At 36.3% G+C, this 19,310-nt stretch overlaps 1 protein-coding gene across 9 annotated transcripts in view; it reads right to left on the bottom strand.

Annotated features, from left to right (window-relative positions):
• Nucleotides 1-19,310, bottom strand: part of S6kII (Ribosomal protein S6 kinase II) — a 277,023-nt gene that overhangs the window by 41,260 nt on the left and 216,453 nt on the right. Inside the window, exon 1 of one of the 9 annotated variants that reach the window (XM_065369813.1) lies at nt 16,192-16,214. The exons of the other annotated variants lie outside the window; for them this stretch is intronic. The gene's annotated coding sequence lies outside the window, so the exon portion shown is untranslated. Of the gene's footprint in view, nt 1-16,191; nt 16,215-19,310 lie in introns of those variants that run through there. 9 annotated transcript variants of the gene reach the window in all.

Below are 19,310 nucleotides of genomic sequence, written 5' to 3'. Positions count from 1 at the left end.
TTTTTTGACCAGCTTTTTTCATTATAAGAAAATCCATAAAAATCAAAATTTTACCGTTTGCGAGAAAATTTTTGAAATTTGCGCGAATCGCAGTATTTCGTCATGAACTAACATCACGAGGGCGAATTTCGCCATTTCCAGCCATTCTGGAGCCTCCAGCGCTATTTTTCAATTTCTCCAGAATTTTGAATTGTCTCCAGAAGGTGTGAATATGAAGTTGGGCAGCTAAAAATCGAGTTGTAAGTTATACTCGACCTGTTTAACGAATTTATCCACATTTGAGCCGATTCTGGAGCAGACACCTCAAGAGTGGTTTTTTGACCAGCTTTTTTTCAGAATAAAAATATTCAAAAATCAAAAATTTCCCGTTTGCGAAAAAATTTTTGAAATTTGCGCGAATTGATGTATTTCGAACACAACAAACCCCCTGAGGTCGAGTTCCGCCATTTCCATTCTAGAGCCTCCAGCGCTATTTTTCAATTTCTCCAGAATTTTGAATTTGCTCCAGAAGGCGTGAATATAAAGTTGGAAAGCTAAAAACCCACTCGTGTGTTATGCTCGAACTGTTTATTGAATTTATTCACATTTGAGCCGATTCTGGAGGGGACACCTCAAGAGTGATTCTTTGACCAGCTTTTTTTCAAAACATAAATAAGGTGCACCGGGGGAAGTTGGAATTCGGGGTAAGTTAGAAAACTTGCTCCAGCTCCTAGAGGTTTATATCTGGCGAAGTGCCACTAAAGGTGACTTGAGGGTACTACCCCTACTTCATCACGGCATAACAATTTTTGCGATTCAGTTTCATTTTAGATGTCTTTGGTTCAATTGTATTTTGTTGTTGTTTTGAACTTATTTTGAATTTGGTCTAAAATACAGACTTTCTATTTCTTAGTTTTTCGCATATAGCGGACGAACCGTGCGTCCTAGTGAAAATCTGATGAGAGTGATCTCAAAGAGAATTAAATTCTCTACAATTTTGTTTCTGTGCAATTTTTCTAGGACGCTTGGTTTGTGATCTACGCCTCTGCAAAGTTTAGCCTGTTCTGACTTCCCCCAATTGGGGTAAGTCAGGACAGTTTATATTTTATTCCACTGAGCGAAAGCTACTGTGTCAATCGCGCTCAAATTTTTACCATAGGTTAAGAACCCTTATGGGAACCTACATAATAAATTTGATCCATATTGGCTCATTAGAAGGGGAGTAACAGCTGGTCAAAGTTGAAATTGCGAAAAATCATTCTGACTTGCCCCGGTGCACCTTATCCAAAAATCAAAAATTTCTCGTTTGCGAGAAAATTTTCGAAATTTGCGCGAATCGCAGTATTTTGTCATGAACTAACATCACGAGGACGAATTTCGCCATTTCCAGCCTTTCATGGGCCTTCCTTTTAATTTTTGGATATTTTTATCATGAAGAAAGCTAACCACTCTTGAGGTGTCCCCTCCAGAATCGGCTCAAATGTGGATAAATTCGTTAAACAGGTCGAGTATAAAACACAACTCGATTTTTAGCTGCCCGACTTCATATTCACACCTTCTGGAGCAAATTCAAAATTCTGGAGAAATTGAAAAATAACGCTGGAGGCTCCAGAATGGCTGGAAATGGCGGAACTCGGCCTCAGGGGGTTTGTTGTGTTCGAAATACAGCGATTCGCGCAAATTTCGAAAATTTTCTCGCAAACAGTAAAATTTTGATTTTTATGGATTTCTAATAATGAAAAAAGCTGGTCAAAAAACCACTCTTCAGGTGTCCGCTCCAGAATCGGCTCAAATGTGGATAAATTCGTCAAGCAGGTCGAGTATAACCCACAACTCGATTATTAGCTGCCCAACTTCATATTCACGCCTTCTGGAGCAAATTCAAAATTCTGGAGAAATTTAAAAATCGCACTGGAGGCTCCAGAATGGCTGGAAATGGCGAAATTTGGATTTGGGGGGATAATATCAGTTTTGGGACTGATTTTGAACATTTTTACTGATCAAGTACGTACTTCTTTAAAAAAAGCATAAATCACCAAAATAGTCAATTTTGGATTTTCAAAAATTCGCCAAAAATCGAAAAATGAACTTGGGCAGCTGAAAATTTGGATTTGGGGGTTTTAGAACATGCTCTTTCCACAAATCGCGGTCCCGTTCAAATCGGAGGCGGCCACCTCAAGAGGTTCCCTTGTCAGTTAAGGCGGCGAAATTCATTCAAAAGTTTCCAAAGATCGTTTTGAGTTTCCAAGTTTTACATTTTGATCAGTTTGAAAGCTCAAGTTTTACAGTCAATGAACCAAATTCCGACATCCAAAAAACACCTTCACAGGTAAAGTAGGTACATATTTGTCAAATAGGATATAACTCGTTTAAATATTGTTTCAAGGCGGTATCTATATAACTCTTCTTCTATCAGCACTCATTATTCGATCCATTTGGCTAACGATGTCTCATCTTTCGCTATCGTAGTAAGTACATATATAAAATTCATCCAAAGATATAGAGGACCTACTTAAGCGAACACACATAAATAATTAGGTAAGTATACGTCGTCGTCGTCGTGCCCGTATATCTCCGCAGCGAGCCAATTTATAACCCCGCAGACGAATAAGTTTTTAATTTTGTTCCAACTTGGAAGCTCGTCCCCTTCGTCCTCGTCATCGGATGATCGGACACGCTATAAATCACTTTATAAGACAGCCTAAGACTATAACGACGAGTCGATGAAGTGGAAGAGAAAACGTGGTAAATTTTACGCGAACCGATATTTATCGTATAACGAAAGTTTTTCTCGATTGAATACCACGAGGAGGGCAGAGCCACGTGTACGTAAAATTGAACAACTTTTCTTCTCTTCTGTTGTTGTAAGCGTTTTGTTAATCTTTTCAAATTACTGTACGTCTGTCTGTCTGTCTGTCTGTTCGACAAACGAGAAATAGTCATGCTAGAACGATTTCCTTAGAGCTATGTGAATTTTTCATACATCGTTAATATACAACGCTCGATAAGGATGATAAAAGAGAGTCTCCATTATCTGGTGAGCCAAATTATCAGGCGATGAAAGAATGTTCATACACGGTGATCTCGAAGTGGCGTTGAATGAACTTGAAAAAAATTGCAACGAATTCTTGATAAAAACGTCGATCTGCATGATCTTGCACATAATACATACTATGAACATTTGGAGGAAAAAATCAATAAATCGCAGAAAATTGAATCAAATTTTCGAAAAATTCGGTTTGAAACGATTTGGGAGGGGGGGGGGGGCTTAAAATAGATTACGTTAATTTGGTGAAATTTCGATTTTCCCCATTCTTGGCCTACAATTTGATTTTCAAAAATTCACCAACTCAAAATGGCTCGGAACTGTTACCAATCGATTCGATGGGTCAACATTAGGCTACACACCAAATTTCAGATTTCTAGGTCAATTCGGTGAAATTTTGATATTTTCCATTTTCGACGCGAAGATTATCAAAAATCACTTAAAAATCAAAAAATGAACTTCAGCATCTGAAATTTTGGCCGGTGATACGTGATTTTGCATGTCTTTCGATTCACTTCGCTTTCGTTTGCAGGTTCAAACATTTTCCTTCCTCTTTGCCTTTGCCTTGCCCATCAGTTCACCTCACAATTATTCAGGTCACCAAATTCGCGATCTCAGGTGAACTTTCACACATGTTTTCTTTCCTTCTGCTCACGATTAAAAGACGTATACTAGCAATATGAAGTTTCAAAAATTGGAAATGCCAAATTTTCGAATTCAATTTGGAACCAAATGAGCGATAGAAATCGCCTCATCAAATTAAAAATTTGATTTTGAGCCTCCATGTATACGATGATTTCCAACATTCAAAATTTACCACCCTGTATGGGTCTCTATCAGAGAATCAGCCGACGACAGTGCTATTTGTTCTAGGTTGAAATTTCAACACGTCGCTGCGATAATATGTGAGTAAATCTTATCAAGCAGAATTTTAAAAATTGATAAATTCGAAAATACCAGGCAAGTGAATAAAGAATCAGTCGCCCATTATCTGATTTGTATTCGGCATCGAGTTTTCAATATAAAAGAAATTCTTTCACCATGATTCATGCACACCTGCCATCGAAGCAACAACCTAGACGAAACATCACATGATAGGCCTTATCGCTCTATTATATGCACATATTTTCGGTTATCTTTTAAAGGCGATTTCAAAAATTCTCGTTGGAAGGGGTAGATTAGAAATTCACACAGCAGGTATGTAGTTGATCTATTTGGTTTGGTGCTCATTTGAAGCAAAACCGTCTCGAGGGGAGGGAACCTCGGTCTCGACTCAAAAGTGTAACGCAGCGAGGCAGATTGTCCGGATCGCTGGACGCTCCGTCACTCTAGCGGGTGCCCAGCGTTGCTCGCACCTAGCGAATTACTTTTTTGACAAGTATTTAAAAATGTAATAAGCCATCTTATTTACTATTATACAGTTAGTGCCGAAAATATTCGGTTTGAATTTAGCGTCATTGTTTTTCGTTGCCTGCTCGCGTAATTATAACGATCGGTCAAAAGTAATTAGTGATTCTGAAAGCTCAAATCTTCCTCTTTCAGAATCACTATTCACTTTTGCCCGTTTGTGCTTTTAACCGGGAGAAAAATGAATATTCGTAAAACAAGTCAAAAATAGGCGTTCCAAAAATATTCGGTTTCAATAAAAAAACAAAACAAATAATGATACGCTCCGGGAAAAAGTACAATGCGTCGGCAAAGGTCAAGTCGGAGATATTCAAAATACAAATACAGCGCATCTTTACGAACATTTCAAGACAAACCGTGCCCAAAAATGTTGAAAATTGCCGAATTTATTCAACTTAGAAGTTGAAGTATTGAAAAAGTTCATTTCGACATGAAATGACATGTTATCCGGGGTAATTTTTCGCGTAGAATTCGATGCTGCAGTCCAAATTTTTGTAAAACCAACTTGAGTACGCTTATTTTTGAAAAATTGTCTAAAATCTCACCGAAATAAACATGAGAAAATTTTCAGTCTTTTAGTTTTTCGCATATACAGGACGAACTGCACGTCCTACCAAAAATCTGTTACAGTGATCTGAAAGAGAATTAAATTTTCTACAATTTCGTTCATGAAATTTTTTGCTAGGATGCTTTGTTTCAAAACTGTAGATCTTTGAAGTTGGAGCAACTTTAAAAGCTCACCGAAATTGACATGAGAAAATTTTCAGTCTTTTAGTTTTTCGCATATGCCGGACGAACTGTGCGTACCAGCAAAAAGCTGTTACGGTGATCTGAAAGAGAATTGAATTTTCTACAATTTCGTTCATGAAATTTTTTGCTAGGACGCTTCCTTTCATAACTGTAGATCTTTGAAGTTGGAGTAACGAAAAATTGATCTTAAAGTTGATCTTTGTATGAGACCAACTTTTCGTTACTCCAACTTCAAAGATCTACAGTTTTGAAACAAAGCATCCTAGCAAAAAATTTCATGAACGAAATTGTAGAAAATTCAATTCTCTTTCAGATCACCGTAACAGATTTTTGCTGGTACGTACAGTTCGTCCGGCATATGCGAAAAACTAAAAGACTGAAAATTTTATCATGTTCATTTCGGTGAGCTTTTATACAATTTTTCGAGAATAAACGTACTCAAGTTGGTTTTACAAAAACTTAGACTGCAGCATCGAATTCTACGCGAAAAATTACCCCGGGAAACGTGTCATTTCATGTCGAAATGAACTATTTCAACACTTCAACATCAAAGTTGAATAAATTCGGTAATTTTCAACATTTCTGAGCACGGTTTGTCTTGAAATGTGCGTAATGTGTGCCGTATTTGTAGTGTGAATATCTCCGACTTGACCTTTACCGACGTATTGTACTTTTTCCCGGAGCGTATCATTATTTGTTTTGTTTTTTTATTGAAACCGAATATTTTTGGAACGCCTATTTTTGACTTGTTTTACGAATATTCATTTTTCTCCCAGTTAAAAGCACAAACGGGCAAAAGTGAATAGTGATTCTGAAAGAGGAAGATTTGAGCTTTCAGAATCACTAATTACTTTTGACCGATCGTTATAATTACGCGAGCAGGCAACGAAAAACAATGACGCTAAATTCAAACCGAATATTTTCGGCACTAACTGTAAGTAATAGCAAATAGAATGGAGGTAGCTTTGGTACATTTTGAAGTACTTTTCATTCGAGTATTTGTCCGAGTGTGCGGGTGGTAATACGAGTCGGGTAGGAGACGAAGGTGTATGGCTTTCGACCAGCGCACGTTGCTCCAGTGAGTCGTCAAGGAAGACCTCGAGGCGGTTCGAAAAGATTGAAGGTAAGTTTGGGTGGAGAAGGTATCAACGGATTGAAGGGGTAAATTAACGGAAATTTGAACAGAATCAAAAAGGAATACGTACGACAAATATATTACTCAAGTCGAGGGTGGGATCAAGGCAGGACGTGCGACTGCGGCAATCGATTATCGAAAGCAGATGATGTTAATCGATTCTATTCCAATCAATTCATCCACTTCACTCGGGGTGAGAGAAATCGAAAATATTTTAAATCGATCTGCTATACAATTGATTACTACACAATAATCGATTGTGATTGATCATTCAAACCGTTTCGTTAATCGATATTATCCAGAGTAGGTAAATAGTCGAAAATATTTTGAATTGATTTGATCTGAAGCAGATGGTCGAAAATAGGTACTTAGAATCGATTAAATCGATCATTAAATTTATAACAATAATTTAAACCGTTTCGATAACCGATATTATCTAGAGCAGATAGTCGAAAATATTTTGAATATCGATTTGCTAAAATCGATCAATACAATAATCGATTACGATTGATAATTCAAACCGTTTCGATAATCGATATCAAATATGATCGACTCCTCCTCGAAAATATTTCGAGTCAATTTCTGAAATCGAAAATTACATTTCGATTTTAATCGACTGTAATCGATGATCGAAATTATATCGATTCTCCCCCTCAAAAATATTTCATCGGTCAATTTTTTAAATCGACAGTTACCAAAAATCTAATGGAGGCTCCAGTAATTTTCAAAAAAGTCGCTGGAGGCTCTAAAATGACTTGAACGCAACTAAAGTCGTCTTTAGAGGGTGTTAAAATTAGAGTGCAGAGTAAATTTCAGCTTTTCATCTCCATTTGATGAAATTTTGTGAAAATTTAAAGTTTCAAAAATCTGCTGGAGGCTTCAGGAATTTTCAAAAAGTCGCCAGAGGCTCCAAAAGGACTTGAAATTCACCTGCAGTACTTCGTAGCGTATTGAAATTAGTTTTCAGAATAAATTTCAGCTTTACAACTCAAATTGGATGGAATTTTGTGGGAATCTCGAGTTTCAAAAATCTGCTGGGGGCTCCAGAACTACTCAAAAAGGGTTGAAACCGTTTCCAATCGATTTGGCATGTCGAAAATAGGGTATATCCCAAATTTCGGCGATCTTGGTCAATTTGGTAAAATTTTGATTTTTTCCCTCATTTTTGGCCTAAATTTGATTTTCAAAAATTCACCAAAAATCGAAAAACGCTTTTTAGCACTTGAAATTTTGACAGGTGATGAATTTTTGCATGATCTTTCGATCTATCTTTGTAAAGTTTGAAAAATTTCGTGCGTTGAAACGCAAAATCTGTGATTTCGGCTGACCTGTCAATCAAAATGGCCGCCATTTTGTAAGTAAGGCCAACTTTTTTTTTGGCAAGTTTGCTTTAAAATGTTCCTTAGGATGTCCCCTTTAAGAAAAAAGTTGTCCCGGTGCCTCGGGGGGGGGGGGGGTGCAATTACTCCTATTGTCATTTGCCGGACTATAAAGGTAATTTCAGCTTCTCTAACTTCATTACTTCATTGGGGTAAAACTTTGTTGATAATTTTCAACTTTCAAAAATCTACAGAACTGCTCAAAACCGGTTTGAAATCGCGTCCAATCGAATCTTCGAGGGAGTCGAATATGGAACAAATTTCAAAATCCAATTTTTAAGTCAATTTTGAGTCAATTTGATTTTTCTCAGTCATTTTTGGCACAACTCACCTTTCTTATCATATTGAAAATCGTACACTGGTTTTGCGAAAAAATTTCTGAACGAGGCCTTTATTGACTCTGAAACCGAAAGTTTGGGCAACCACTAACATGGCCTCAGTATATGAACTACACAGTTCTTACTTCTACCCTGAATGAAACACTCCGCATACTCGTATTTCACAAATAAGATTAAGCAACCTACCAGGTCGCATACGCAAATATCAGGTACACCTTTCAAGCACGCAGGCGAACGATGAAAACAAAAGTTTAATTATTCGCCTTCTTCTTCATCGCCTGTACAATAGCGTGTAACTTATACCCAACGCCTAGGACGACACACGCAGTCGACTCGAAGACACGCGCTAATTTAATTTTCTAAAGCTTTAAAACTTGCAATACGAATCCGCAAAACTAATAAGTTCGGTATTATAAGTATATTTTCCAATTTCCCGCGCTCGCTGACAAATCGACACGATGAGAGGAAGGAAATTAATTCAAAATTCATTCGTATACGCGTATAGCGAGAGGAAATTGAATAGCAGCTTTTGCTTTATACACCTTCGAATAAAAACTACTCGATGGAAGCGAAAAATTACTCGTAAGCACCGAACAACAGAAAATTTCATAATTCGATTAGCTTGGTAGGATAATCACGTTCTGGTCGATGGTGTGAACTCAAATTATTCGAGCAATACTCTGAAAAAAAAATTCGAGTGATGCTTTAGACTCGACTCGAGGAGATTCATCATGAAAGACCACGAGGACTACGTTGCTTGCCATGTTGCCAAACACGACGTGACACTTTTCAAGAAAGTTTCCAAACTTTTCTCGAGAGTTCGTCGAGGATTTGAATTTTTTGAATTTTTCAACAAATCTATAACTACGATACCTACTCGTACTTCATCCGAGATATTCTAAAAATAGCAGAGAACGGAAGGTAACCCGGAAGTAAAAACTTTCGAATTAAAATCAGCTAATGTACTTACGCAGATCTGTCGAGAAAAAATATAATAAAGCCAGCGCCAGTATGAATAATTTACTCGGAGCGTGGAAATTAAATATTTCAACAGATATTCGAGATCTTTCTTCGCTAATGGAAACATTCGAGGGGAAAAATTCCATCACATATTTTTCATCTCGCTACATTGAAAATACTATTAAGTATAAATACCTTGTACGTCTGACAGAGAGATTTTGGGCGAAATTGCGTTGCGACCTTTTTCATAATCACGAAACGCGGTAACAAGTTAAGCAGATAGGTACCTACTCGTGTTTGAAGATTGATAAAAATTAAACTACCTCGATTTTATTTTATTTTTTCCCTCGAAATTAAATATCTAAAGATCGAAGGCCAAAAGTTACTGGAAAATAAGATTATTTTAGGCGATTAAGCGTAGCTCTCGTTTTCGAAAGTTTTAAAAACCTCGACTTTAGGTAACTTTCGGACAAAATGCTCCATCTTTTAGCAAGTTTTCACGACCTTTGGCGTATTATCTCGCGTGAGCACACCTTCCGACTTAACATATGTTGCAAACTACTCGTACAAAAGCCTGTAAAGTTTGACGACACGTTACTCATCGTCGATCGTCGAACACGCGAGCAATTCGCTTCTTTTGCAAGACTTCTTAACCTTCGTACCAACGAATACCTACACTACCAAAGTACTCGTACGCGCCAAACGATGATTATAATTTCACGGCTAAGTTACATTTTCAATTTCATAAAATTATTCCCAAAGTTGATCTAAATTCCGTTCGATATTGACGACTCACAAAGGCTACGTGACGTGACTCGAATGAGCTTCTCTCACGAGTGTTGTACATTCGCTTCGGCTACCCCAGAGCTTGCATCGTAAAATTTTCCTCGACGATGTGCGAGTTGGTACATAAAATGCGAAATGATGAAAAATTTACTCATCCGAATCGTAAATCATCCCCGAATCGATGTAGCGTATAAAAACGCGACATTCGCGTCGTCTTCGTCTTCGCCTTCGCCGCCGCGCTAAGCTGCGTTCTGCCTGCGTTCGTCAAGACTCTCTTCTGCCATCGCCTTCGCCATGCCATGGCCATTTGTCCGCGTCGTCTGGCAATTTTTCACGTCCAAATGGAGCTTTAGCCTTGCCACGCGTCGACCCAGTAGTATACTCGTATATTTCTACTACTCTCGCGTACGCTTCCGTAAAAAAATACGTACGTATAGCTGAATCTACTAGCTCGTCGTTGTGGTCGTTGCGCTTCATTTCCACGATTTTTCTTTTTCTTTTTTCCTCCATTTTTTCGGCGCGGTTGTGTAGCTATAAGGAAGTCATTTTCAGTATATTACACAGACATACTTAGCTCGTAGGCGTAATTTCGCAGACTCTAGAGCTCATCTAGTCACAACCGGGCACTAGTCGTCGTATATTTTGATAATGCGACATTATTAATAGTCTATATAGTTGGCAGGGATGACGATGTTTCGACGCCGCCAGTTTCTAGTACGAGTATTACTATATTTTGACACGCTGTGTCCCCCTCGCCCCTCACCCCTCTCACACCGATACGACGGGACGTGACGTTGCTATAGGAAAGGCCCAGCATTATGACCTCACCATTTTCGCGAGCAAAAACGTCGCAAAACACATACGTTTCCTTATTTATCCAATTCAATACATATAAGTACATATTTCTTTTATACGTTTACGTAGCATATGTTATATAAATAGTACCCTTATTTTCGTGTATGTATTGCCAGCATCATACGAACACGAAATTTTTCTTTAGAATTTGGGGAGAGGGGGTGATTCGAAAAATATTTTGTGCTAAAAAAGCAGCATCAACAATGAGTTATTTCAGTAACTGAAAATCTGAAAATTGATGAATTGAAATGAAAAAAGGTAACATAATGTGAGAGAAATTCTATTTTTCCAAGTTTTCAATAGTTTAGCAGCCCAAACGTATTTTTTTTATTTATTTTTTTTGGTTATTTATAATGAATTTAGCAATTTTACTCACTTTTTCCCAAGGTCTCAAAAAATGGACTCGTTTTACGTAATTGTAAACCCAAGCTAAAAAAAATTGTAAATTTTTTCCAAAGCTTTTCAAGATTAAAAAATTGATCATAATTACCAAAAATTACCAAATTTACCATAAATATTGGTATTTTACTAAAAATTACCCAAAAATTACGCATTCATCAAAATTACCAGTATTTTACCAAATATTACAAAATGTATCAAGAATTATCAAATTTACCAAAAATTACTAAATTTTCTACAATTACAGGTACTTTTACAAAAAATCATCAATCTATCAAAATTACAGGTATTTCACAAAAAATTACCACTTCATCAAAATTACCTTGGTATTTTACCAAAAATTACGCATTCATCAAAATTACCAGTATTTTACCAAATACATGCTACCAAATTTATTACCATGATTACACTGGTATTATACAAAAAATAACCAATTTATCAAAAAAAATGACCAGTTTATCAAAATTTTGGGTACTTTACAAAAAAAAATGGCAAATTCACCACAATTACAGGTATTTTACCAAAAATTACACATTCATCAAAATTACAAGTATTTTACCAAATATTACCAAATTTACCATAATTATAGGATTATACTGGTATTTTACAAAAAAATAACCAATTTATCAAAATTAGTGATATTTTACCAAAATTTACCAATTTTACTATAATTACCAAATTTTTCAAAAAAATGACCAGTTTATCAAAATTTTGGGTATTTTACAAAAAAATTGGCAAATTTACCACAATTACAAGTATTTTACCAAAAATTACGCATTCATCAAAATTACCAGTATTTTACCAAATATTACCAAATTTACCATGATTATACTGGTATTTTACAAAAAAATCACCAATTAGTGATATTTTACCAAAAATGACCAATTTTACTATACTTACCAAATTTTTCAAAAAAATGACCAATTTATCAAAATTTTGGGTATTTTACAAAAAATTACGCATTCATCAAAATTACCAGTATTTTACTAAATATTAGATACCAAATTTACCATGATTCGGTATACTGGTATTTTACAAAAAAATAACCAATTTATCAAAATTAGTGATATTTTACCAAAAATGATCAATTTTACCATAATTACCAAACAAACGAACCAATTTATCAAAATTACCGGTATTTTACCAAAAATGATCAATTTTACCATAATTACCAAACAAACGAACCAATTTATCAAAATTACCGGTATTTTACCAAAAATTACCAATGTATAAATTTTGCAAAAATCGTAAAATTTACCATCAAATTATCACTTTACCAAAACTACTATAGTAATTTACCGAAAATGATATGTAATTCACCAAAGTTGACAATAACTTTATCAAAAATTACCATTCACCAAAATGACCAGAATTGTAGCAAAAATGACTAATTTTTCCAAATAACCGGAAAACTAAAAATTACCAATTTACCAAAACTGCTGGTAATTCACCAAAAGTTACCAGTCATTTCTCATAAATTAGGTCGGTACTTTACCAAAAATGATCGAAAGGATCAAAATTACATAAAACAAAAGAGTGCAAAATAACATGATTTTAAAATAGTCGACATTTCTACGATGTCGGGAAAAAAGTATGACCCCCCTCCCCTTTCCCTTACACACATTCACCCGCAAATTTACACACCGAATATAGGTCGACTTTTTTAGACCAAAAAAAAAATGAGAACACTTCTTCTTCCCCTCATCCTAACATGAATAATATCGAAATCGTGTCAAAAGACGAAAACCACAACTTTCAAAACAAAATTATGCGCTTGCAGAATGACGATGAATCGACCATTTAGAAAAAAACGATTGAGAATTGAAATCGAGTCAAATTAATATCATAAACGTAAACGTGTTTCCGGCACTTTAAAATTTATCCCCAACAAAATATCTTCCAAGTTCCACGCTGGCAAATGACGTCAAATACGCGATAACGACATCCGCAATATTCGAGACTTTAGCCAAATGAACTGCAATTTGAAAAATGGGGAAAACAACAACATGACGATGTTCGAAAAAAAAGGACAAATATCGTATATAAGTAAAAGACAAGCTCGAGGCTGGTGGAGGGGAGGGGAGCGATGAAGATGGGACTGTTCAATATAAATCTTCGTTACAAAATGTACATAATACGTACTCGTAATTCATTCGAGTACAAAGTCGAAACAATTATTCGCAAAACGTGCTGGCGAAAATTAATAATACTCGTACCTATCGTATCAAATATCAATTGTCGCGAGTATTGACAAACAATACCCGCAACCGAAAATATTACGTTAGAGTGCTACGATCTCGAATATTTGGCGATCGTCAATCGTGACTCGTCCATAAGACGAACTAACACAACCACCACGATAACAACTGCAGGAACAACAATAAAAATAATAACATTAATTGTAAGCATCGTATGATATACGGTACTAAATACGACTACGAGAGTAAAAAAAATAATGTAAACATCGTACCACAATGTAAATTGTCGTAGTCATCTCATAAACACGTTAATCGATTACGCGACAGACTTACAAAGAAATCAAAATATCGCACGAGTCAGAGTTCACATAATTCGAGTAAAGAAGAAAAAAAAAGCAACAATCATCGTAACTTCCATACTTCTTACACCACACAAGTTTCATTATTTTCTTTTTTCACGTTTTTTGATAAGCTTTATCAGTCGAGTTTTTCCACTCGTTAAGATAAAAACTAAAAAGACGACGACGGTAAAGTGTATAAGAGCGTGAGCGTATATTTCGCAATTAACCCGAAACCCTTTCGCTAACGCTCGCTTGTTTTTAAGATTACGAGTAGTTTCCTTTTCTAACAGGTAAGCATTCTTTTCCAGTAAATTTGCTCGATACGGTTTCGCAGGATGTCGTTATAAGATTTCATTATGGCTAAAGATTTTCTCAAATAAAAGCAAAAAATGCATAGCGTTAGCGTTGGCGTTGTCTTTCAGCTAAAAAGCGTGAGAAACTGAAAAATATTCGACACGGGTGTAGGCGAGAGAGTCAAGGACAGTTTAGTTGGGTAGGGTCAATTATTCGGAAGAACGAAAATCTACGATGCAACTAGCATCGAAGCTTCCATTCATGATACGAGTATCGCAGCGATTTGAAACACTTTTTCATGCAAATTGTCCCCGAACCAAAATTCGACTACTTATTTGACTTTAGAAATTACTCTAATTACATAATTTGGAAATTACCTTGACTGAACTTTCTACACTGAACCACCCTACTGCTTCCCAAACTTGAAAAAAGAGCCTAAATTAAAATTTGATCCCGAGTAAGCTTCTCTCGCAAGTGCACAGAAGAAACTTTGTACCTAACGTAAGAAGGCAACAGGCGTCTAAGACGCAATCTTAACATCTTCTGCTCGTCACTCGGTAAGCCAGACTTGTTCATCACAGCGAAAGTTCAAGTTGGGCGATTAGAACAAGGAGTACACTGCCATCGCAACCACACTCGAAACGCTACACAGTACGTGTGGGTGTGGGTGTACAAGTACATACATAAATGCTTCAAGCACGATCAAAGTTGGCATTAGCGTTGAAACTTCGCCAATGTGTAAAGGTGTAGATACTTATTAGAGAGCTGTAAGTACAGAGCAGCGACGATGGCGGTGGCAGAGACGGATATCCTAACCTTGAACTTATAAAATTGGGTATAATTCTTCTAACGCAACACATGTGCCACACGTTTACTATAATATGGCTACGGCTGCTTCTGTTCTGCTTACGAGTACGAGTACATCATTTTCCCACAAGTTGAACTTGTCGCGCGAGCAGCCAAAAATTCGACTCGAAAATCGCGAATTTTTCGCCATCCAGCAGAAGGCCTGCTGTGTTTCCAAGGGGGGCTGAATGTACGATGACAAAATCGACGAGGGGGAGGGTATCCAAGCCACCGTCGTCGTACGAGATGTGTGAGTATAATTCGATAGAGGATGCGAGTGTTACACCATTCACGAGTACAAATAACACTTAAGCAAGGTATAAAGGTACCTTTTTGTCTGCAGAACGATATACCTCTATGAGTGAAAATTTTCAACACACGACCGATGAAGACGAGGAGTACGAGTATCAACGCTCGCCGTAATCAAATTATAAAACCGACTCCTACATGGCTACAACCGCATACCAATTCAGCAGGGATTCGATTTTTTTTTCATCATCTAGGGCTACGAGTAAATACACAATACTCGTATTTAACTTCCTACGGATACGCATTCGTCCGTAAGCGTGCGTACGTACGTCTACGTATGGTATGCTCGTAGTACTATATAGCTAGAGCTACGTAACCTACGCACCAATCCAATACGCGTAACTCTAACTACCGTACACGGTTCACAAATTTTCAACTTTACGTATGTACCTAAAACCCATGTTACGTTACGTTTACGTACCTTCCTACCTATCATTTGGGACGTCAAGATGCGAATTTCACATTCTTTATAGCGACGTCGCGTCGTTCATTTTATTATACTAACAACTACGGGGCGTAATAAATAATACAGCTTCTTCGTCAGCAACATATAGCAGGATAGCACAGCCGAATGAAAAACAAAATGTCGTAAAACGTGCTCAAAAAATCACTAAAGCGCAAACTGAGACGTAAAACCCATCCTTAAGCCGTATACCATATACATATATACGACGACTGAGCTGGAATTCGTCAATATCAATTTATGTATGCGCGAATACGCGACACAGCAAAACGAAAGAAAATGTACCTAACTATACCTATCTAGTACGTCTATGTACCCCATACAAATACATATGAATAGTCACAGAATACATCATCATTTTGTACACGTACGACGTACAATAAGATAGCATAGAGAAAATAATGAAAATGAGTTTTAAATCGACTGAAAACTGTGAGCAAACGTATGTATGTACAACGAAAATTCTCGAGTCTTATGGAAATTATTTTCAAAAATGGCACAAAAAATATTGAAACAAGGTATGCATGAAAAAATTCTGAAATATAGGTAGACGTCGAAATTTCAGGTATCTGAATAGAAATTTGAAACCAACGTACCTACAACAAAGCAAATCTATTCGAGGCATTCTTTGAAACGATAGCTCAGCAATCCTAATTCATGAATCGACAATACATTTTTGTTACAAAATAATAAACAACCGACTTACTCATTGTCACATTTTTGATTCTTTCATTCTTACGACAAACATTATTTTGTACTCACCTGAAACAAAAATAAATAAGCCATCGATTAGTGAATTGGCAATCATTTCAAAGCACATTACTACATTATTAACAAAAAAAATGTCTTTCTTGTTTACACTAATTCACCTTTCCTCCCCCCCCCACCGGAACTTTCCCATCACCCATATTGCGAAAAAAATATCCAGCGTAAATACAAATACGTATAATCTCAATACTTGAAAGTGGTGCTTGGAACAAAATCAAGGAAAGAACAATTTCATGCTTGGTTGACCATGAAGTAACTATTGAAAAAATATGTACTCGTATTTTTAGAATCAGAATTAGCCGCAAGTGCATTTTCAAATAATACAATTTTTCAAGAATTGGAGACAATCTGCCTCTCGTTTTCTCATTTTGGACTCTGAAAGATCAAAGATACTTTTCATTTTTGTCATCGGTACACAAACCCATAATAAAGGAAGCACCCTTCAAGTTTTAAAATGAACCCCAAAATTTTAAAAAATCGAAAAATACGTACGACATATTTTTTTTCCTTTTTTGATTATTCGAAGGCGTTGATTATGATTTCCAGTTTACTTTTTTTGAAAAAAGGAGGAGTTGCGATAAAACCATTTTTAGGGCTCCAGGGGTTCCCAAAGTTGCAAATAAAAAAATAATTTTAGGAACCACTGAGTATCATTTTCAAAAACTTTTCAAACGTAAAATATCGGTTTGAACCCGATAAACGTAATACGAGGTGATTTTCTTACTTTCAACCCTCGGGGGCAAAAATTGAGGGGTTTCAATTTTTTGAAAATTCTGAAACCACCATTTTGAACCTACCCTTTTGAACCCCGCTAAAAAACTTTTGACAGTTTATTAGCATCCTAAAGACCGCCATCCTACCAAATTTTGAGCTCAATAAAATTTTCCGCTGGCCGTACTCAAAAATCTAATTTTCCAATTTTTCGTAATTTCAATATTTTGGGAACCCCTGGAAAACTAGGAACCTGCGATTTGCGCCAAACGTAACGTCTTGAGGTATATATTCAATTATCTAGATGAAAAAGTTGAATTAAGCTCCCTGTATATTCGTAATTTTGAACCCCTTTTTTAGAGCCCCCCACTTTGGGAACCCCTAAAAAATGTGTTTATGCATATCATAGATATGAACCCTAAACTGGATCGGCCGCTTACATTTAAAAAGTACAGGAAAAAGTGAAGTAAAAAAATCAACCAATCCCAAAGCGCGTAGACCACGTGTTTTCCGGGAGGTGAAGGCTCTGATTGGTCGAATTTCTCCGGAGGTAAAGAATTTTTGCTTCACGAGCAGCCGATCCGGTTTAGGGTTCATACATATCTATGATGCATATTTTTCCAAATGAATTGAAGAATTTACATTTGAAACACACTAGCAAGAGCTCGGTAATTTTTCATTTGATTTTACCTGTAACTTTTAAAATTGAGCTTTTTTGGGTCAAATTCTGACATTTTTACTTCGTTGAAATCGTGAAAACGTTATTTTCACGGCTTTTCGAAGAGTTAAATCCCAGAATTTGACCCAAAATAGCTCAATTTTGAAATTTACAGGAAAAATCGTATGAAAAATTATTGAGTACTTGCTAGTGTGTTTCAAATGTAAATTCTTCAAATTATTTGAAAAAATATGCATAAACGCCTTTTTTAGGGGTTCCCAAAGTGGGGGACTCTAAAAAAGGGGTTCCTAAAACTCCAAAAATTGAAAAATTCGTGTGACCCAACCCATCGTTCGCTGAATTTTTACGGGGACCGATTTTCATTTTCGGTGGGCTTATTGAAGAACTTGGGGGAGGGGGGGGGGGGTCTTTTTTCAAAAAAGTAAGTCAGAAATCGAAATTAGTGTCTTTAAAAAACAGCGAGCGATAGATCACACAAATTTTTAATTTTTTTTTAAATTTTAGGGCTTATTGCCGGACTTGGGGGGACTCGATTTGAAAATTACAGGCTTTCAAGAAGTGCCATGAAAATTATCAGTGTCCTCCCCCCCCCCCCCCAATCATGCACCATTTTTCCATAATCAGTTTCCGCCAGTTCGGAACTGTATTTTTCTCCAATGATATCACAATTGAACATTTCAATCTTTTTGAGAATCCGAAATTTCTAAAACATTGCTGGAAGCATTCAAAATGTTGAAATTGGTGTATAAAGTAAATATCAATTTCCTGACTCGACTGAGTAAAATTTTATGAAAGTTTCAACTTTCAAAAATCTGCTGACGGCTTCAAAACAGCTCAAAACGATTCAGCCCCGTTTTCAATCAATTCATGTGAGGGGGGGTCGAAAATAGGGTACAATTCACCAAATTTTAGCTTTCCAGGTCCATTACAGATGAAATTTCGTTTTTTTTTTCACATTTCAGTAGACCCAAATTTGATTTTCAGAAATTCGCAGAAAATGCATCTTTTTCCGCTTTATCCCATCGCCCATGTTCTCATTCTCAAAATTGACGAAAACGTTGAAAATCACGAGACAAAATTTTAAAAAACTATAATTTCAAAATTAAATTGGCGAAAGAATAAGAACCACTAAATAACAACAAAGCAAGAAAAAAATGCAGATGGTTATTTCGCGTAGTTAAATTTCTAGACTCGTTAATTGGTTATTTCCTCACGAATTTTCAGTGCTGTAGTCCTTCTCTCTCCTTCTCTCCCTCCCTCCCTCCCATCCTAATTAAACAAATATTTTTCAACTATTTCGATCAAAATGTTATTTTTCAAAAAAACAAAAACATAAAACGCTTCAGTAAAGCGAAGATACATAAATATTTCCACAGAGAATAAAGTGTTACTAAATGATCAACTTACACGAAAATTTAATTAAAATTTCAATAATTTTCAAAATTTTTAGAGAAGCGAAATGCTTGATAGGGTTTAGGTGAAATATTATTGGGAAGGGGGGGGGGGGAGGAAAGAGGGAGGAGATGACACCGAATAACGATCAAATTGAAAATTTTCAATTTTTATAGGAGTGGGGGAAATTGAAACCCCCAATTTCTTAATGCCAAATGCCAAAGTTCATTTACAAAACGAACGAAATTTGGCCATCAATAATCATGTTTTCATTC

Source organism: Planococcus citri, chromosome 5, assembly GCF_950023065.1.
Source record: "Planococcus citri chromosome 5, ihPlaCitr1.1, whole genome shotgun sequence".
NCBI classification, from domain to species: Eukaryota; Metazoa; Arthropoda; class Insecta; order Hemiptera; family Pseudococcidae; genus Planococcus; species Planococcus citri.
The sequence above is the reverse complement of the archived record's forward strand: the minus strand, read 5'-3'. Positions and strand labels throughout refer to the sequence as shown.